Genomic DNA, 6,031 nt, shown 5'->3' on the forward strand with positions numbered 1-6,031 from the left:
GCTGGGAACGAGGAAACGGTTCTGTGAATCACGAAATAATTCTATACGCTAAGCAATACCAGTATAGCGCTACCTTCTGCTTATCATGAGAATCGATTAACACAATTCGATAAGCCAGACAATACCTATCGATTTAAATTTAAATAATAATAATACACAACAGTAATTAATCGTCCTATAATGATCCAGGAGTCCTCCATAGTCTATCGTTCAAAATTAACGAGGAATAAATTTCTAATTATGAGTTATTAGCACGTCTGTGAATAATTTCATAATACTTATTCCAAGAATGGAAGCGACGATAGACTTGATAGTGATCTTTATTCGTTTGATGAATTTTGAATAATTATAACTTTCGTATTCATAACGAAGTTTGCTTTGTATGCATTCGAAATTCAGGTGTAAAGATATATTCAATTATCTGAAAAATATGGATGCTTAGAGTTGCTAAAATAAAATGAACCTTCATTTTTTTTAATTAAAAGAAAAATAATTTAAAATAATTAGCATCATCAATAGCGCAAAATATGCAATTCGAAAAACACTTTATTTCTCATGTTTATTTATTTTTCAGGTTATATCAATAAAATTTTTCTATGACACCACCATCATAAGTGCGATTTCAGGTACCGTAAACGACATCTAAAATAGCACGTCTTAGCCTAGGCCGTAAAATTCTTACTTAGGGTACAGCGTACTATAAAGTAACTTACACTGTAATTTAATTGGCTGAAATTGTAGTACTCGGCCTTTCGTTTTAGGAATCGAATTGTGTGTGACACTCGGCCCCTAAGTGGCACTTTGCCTCGTGTGAATGGCAGTACTCGTTCTTCGTCTCACCTCCGACTTGTACTGCAACTTTCATACTCGGCCGAAAAAGTGCCACTTAGGGTCCTTATATCACAAATAACTATTATAAGATACTGGATTCTTTTTTTTGAAAAAAATATAATAATGATAACGAAAAAATAGTTGAATCCTCGTCCTAAAGAGATTACTTTCCACAAGGTACATTTTTAACAACAAAAAAATTGTCGTTAAAAAGAAGACACATTTTCTACAATATAATTTAATTTTCTGACAAAGAATATGAATTTTCAGCAAATAAGTTAATTTACAAAAAAAAAAAGAGGAATTTTCAAAGAAATAGTTACATTGTCAACCAAAAAGATAAATGTTTAACTAAAGTCATGAATTTTAAATAAAAAAATAATCTTTTTTTCAAGAATTCTTTTTTCTCCTGTTTTCAACAAACTTCTCCTTTTTCTCAATTTTTTCGTTCAAATTTGAAATGAATTATTTAATACAATCGCAAAATAGAATCTAACTATTTTTGGTTAAAGTTAGTTTTTTTTTAATAGTCTACAATTATATTTAGTTTCGGAATTCATTTTTTACATTCTCATCAGAGAAGGTATTAGATTTGTGTAAAATTTGCCCCCCCTCCCAGTTTTTGTCAAATTTCCACGTTTTAAGACTCCCTGAATCCGAAAAACAGGTTTTTACGAATGTGTCTGTCTGTATGCCTGTATGTCTGTCTGTGAACATGATAACTTTTGAAAAAATTAATCTATTAGATTGCCCTTTGGTACACTCGTTAAGTGTCATAAACTAAAGGTCAAGTTCGTTGGCCAGCCATTTTGGATGAAAATTCAAAAAGTGGGCACATTTTGAATATTTTTAAGACCACTTTTTTATTAATTCAAAAATTGTCTGTACGGTTATTCATAGTATTCAAAAAATTTAACAATTTATCCTAATGACTTTTTTCGAAAAATCAAAAATTATTAGAGTTATAGCATTTTCAAAATCCAAAAAAACAAACTAAAATGAACAATTTAAGCCAAACAACGCATGATACGAAACAAATTCTGGAGAAGAAAAACGTTGCTTTTTGAAAGCCCTACAAGATTATGATAACAACTTTTTCAATTTGGTCAAAAAGTTGAAAATTCCAAATTTGATGGTACCAAAAATAATGAAAAATCCAAAAATTCCATTTTTTGGTCAAACTATGAAAGATACGAAAAAATGGAAAAGCTCAAATTGCGCGCCCTTGAAAGAACTACAAATTTATAATGAATCACTTTTCGATATTAGCTACGAAAAAAAATGAGACAAAACTTGTTCATCCAAAAAGGAGCTATAATTTTTGATCGGACACGTAGTTTTGCTTTAGTCGTAAGAAATAACATTTGAAATAAAAATATTAAATTTATTTGAAAAAACGAAACAAGGTATGAACTTAAATTACCATACAAAAGTTATTCGCCTAAAAAGGTCTATAAATTTATTATTAATCATTTTTCGATAGGACGAGTAGATTTTCTTTTAATCGTAAAACATAAGATTAAAAATTAAAAAATTAACTTTTTGGAAAAAGCACAGAAAAGACGAAAGAGGACATAGGTTCCTATATAGGACCCTATATAGGTTCCTGTATTAGACCCTATGCAGATGCGTAGTAGTTTTTATTTAATCGTAAAAAACAACATTAAAAATAACAAAGTTATAAAAACAAGGAAATAAGAATTAGTATGATTCAATTTTTAAGCATATTATAAATTGTAATGATATACATTTATTGAAATGATACATGTTTCAGAGCAGTTTAGAATACAATTTGAAGCAAAATAAGAAACAAATACAAAAATAATCATGATAAATACAATTTGCTTTTTATTTTGCAATTTTTGAATAAGTAATCCCAGGCAGATTTACATAAAAAATGTATTATGATTGATATAAAAGTGTAGTGTATAATGTAGAAAACTTGACATGTTGGACAAAATCGAGTGTGAAGCACGAGATACGTAATGAGAATGTGTTCGTTAAAGCCAAAAGAGCTTTCACAAACGAGATTTCAAAATCACAAAATTGCAGTTGTCGGTCCGTTCACCTTTGATTTTAAAAGGACTGAGCGCGTAGCGTGTGGTAAATGCATAATCTAGCGCGAAGCGCGAGATAAATGTACAATCGAGCGCGAACCGCGAGAACCAACCGTCGCGCGCCCTAGACGCGCTCAAACTTGCAACAGTCGAACTTGCAACAAATCAATTTTTTGGTTGAAAATTGAATCATTTGGTAAACATTTTCAAACTTTTTTTTTTAATGAAGATTTATCATGTTATATGAAAATTTATCTCTTTTGTTGAAAATTAAACTATTTTATACAATATTTTTTTGTCAAGAAGTAATTTTCTTCACTAAAAATGTAAATATTCTATTTTTTGTTGAAAATTGCCATTTTTAATTAAAAATTGATATTTTCTGCCTTAAAATTCATATATTTGATCAAAAATTCGTCTTTTTTGAAATAAAAATCATTTTGGTTGAAATATTAACTATGACAACGTTTTTTGTAGAAAAGTTTCACCAGTTGGTTGAAAGTTGAAGTAATTTGTCAACAATACATTTTTATTGATTTTGAATTAATAATTTTACTGGAAAATTCAGCTAATTGGTTTTCAATTAACTTTTTTGTTGAAAATCCAACTGTTTTGTGGAAATTCGATTTCAGATTTAAAAAATTCAACAATTTGGCAGAAACTTTAACTATTTGGTTAAAAATGAACTTTCTTGGTTAAAAATTCGTCTATTTGGTTAGAGAATTAATATTATTTGTTTGAAATGTATCACTTTGGCTAAGGAATTAATTATTTTGTTAATACAATTACTCATTTTTAGTTTAATTTTTCATTCGTTTTTTTAGTATTTAAAATTAATTCTTTCAACTGAAATTAAAAAATTTTATTTTTGCTTTAATTTTTTTTTAGTTAAAAACTCAAATATTTTGTTCAAAATTAATTTTTTTTAAATTAAGAATTAAGTTTTTTGTTGAAAATTCTATTGAATTACGTTGTAAAAAATTTATTTTTTTGGGTTGGTGATTCATGTTTTTAGTTGAAAATTCAACTGTTTGATCGTAAATTAACTTTTTTCTAGAAAATTCATAATTTCGGATAGAAAATTCAGCTTTCTCTAAAAAGATTATTATTTGGATTTGAAACTGCAACAATTTGGTAGGGAATAGAACTATTTGGTCGAAAATTAATTTTTTTTTTTGAAAATCCATGTCTTTGGTTGATAATTAAACTGCTTTTGCAGATAATTGAACTATATGGTTAAAAATGAAACTATAAATTGAATTGTTTGAAAAATATTGAAAATTGAATTATTCTTTTGGACAATCTTTTTTTTTGTTAAAAATTATTTTTCTGTCTTAAAATGTAGCTGTTCCATTTTTTATTGAAAATTTTTCCTTAATAACTTGAAAATTTAATTTGGGTAGAAAGTTAATCTCGTCTGTTCAAAATTTACCATTTTGGTTGAGGATTTAACTATTTTTGTAAAAATTCGTCTTTTTCAGATGAATTCAATTTATTCAAAATTCGTTTTTTATCTTTGCTTGAAAATAAGTTTTTTTAACTAAGAATTTAAATTTCTATTTCTATTTAAAAATTCAACTGTGCGTTTCGTTGCAAATTCACTTTTTCACATTGAAAATTAACTTAGTTATTAACAATTCTTGTTTTTGGGTTTAAAAGTCCACTGTTTTGTAAAATGTTGCATTTTTTAACTGAAAGATTGAACTATTTTGTTAATAATTCATGCATTATGTTAGAAAATTCATCTTCTTTATTGAATATCCATCTATTTGGTTGAGGATTAAACTACTCTGTTAAAAAATGGTATTTTTTCATTGAATTTTACTAGTTGATAGTTCTTTTGTTGAAAATTAGTTTTTTTTTTATTGTAAATCGAACTGTTCTTTTTTTGTTTGAAAATTTATCTTTTATGGTTGAAAATTCAACGTTTTAGTTGAAAGAACATGTATTGTGTTAAAAATTCGTCGCTTCATAGAAAATTAATCTTCTTGGTCGAAAATTTATACTTTTAAATTAAAAATCCAGTTATTTTGTGCAAAATTAAATCATTTTGTTAAAAGACAAATTTTTTCAAATGTCATCTCTTTCGACGGAAAATGAACTTTTTTTTGTCGAAAATTCAACTTTTCAGGTTAAAAATTCCACTATTTAGTTAAAAATGCAATAACCAAATTTTTTCACGTCCATAATTTTTCGATTTTACGACCCCCACCCTCTTCACACACACTAAAATTTACGCAGTACACAACCCATCAGGTTTTCAGCAACAAGTTATGCGAGATCTCGTGACCACCATTTTTTAAGAAAGGGAAATGCTACTTTTTAAGCGCTTCGATTAAAGTACTTTTATCTTTAAAAGCTGTCATGTTTTTTTCTGTATTTATATCTTTTGCGTGACCATCAGAAACATTTTTTGTAAAAAGTGTAAAAAGTATAAAAAGTGTAAGAAGATGGAAAAAGTGATGAAGTTTGGTCATGACATTGAGAAAAAAGTGGAAGGTTGCGTGCTCTTTGAGTATCGTATATGTATGTAGTTATGTACGTTAATGATATACAATATCGGTTTTGGCAGGTGGTCGAGCATCCTATCGAATGAACATCTCCACTCACTGACCGGAACGTGTATCATCCACGTTATGTGGATGAATAATTATGAACTGCGGCGTGTGCTTATAAATGCGTAATCGGTTCTGCAATGATAACACAATTCCGGACTGCACTGCCATTAATTTTCAGAGTTCCGGTGCAATCTTCAGAAACTGCTCTCCAAGGCATTAAGAATCATCAATTGTGCGCCTATCTTTATCTTCACCGAAGATAAATAACGATTATCTTCCACGAGGGTAATTTATCTTGGATTCACCTCCTTGCCTCGCGCTCATCATTTTTTTTTATTCAGGACTCCATTTCCCCCCTTTTTTCATAGACTTTATGGGAAAAAATAAGTCGAATTTTTGTTTAAATATTATTTACTAATTTGCGTAAACCCAGGCTTCTGAGTCACGCCACTATTGACACTTTCTGCCACTTTTTGACACTTTTTTAAGGGGGGCCGTTCATTTTTCGGAACGGTAAAAATTAAGAAAGGTAAAATTTCAGAATGGGTTATAATACATAATGGTAAAACTTAGGAATAGCAAAAA

Source organism: Belonocnema kinseyi, chromosome 2 (genome assembly GCF_010883055.1).
Source record: "Belonocnema kinseyi isolate 2016_QV_RU_SX_M_011 chromosome 2, B_treatae_v1, whole genome shotgun sequence".
In the NCBI taxonomy this organism is placed as follows: domain Eukaryota; kingdom Metazoa; phylum Arthropoda; class Insecta; order Hymenoptera; family Cynipidae; genus Belonocnema; species Belonocnema kinseyi.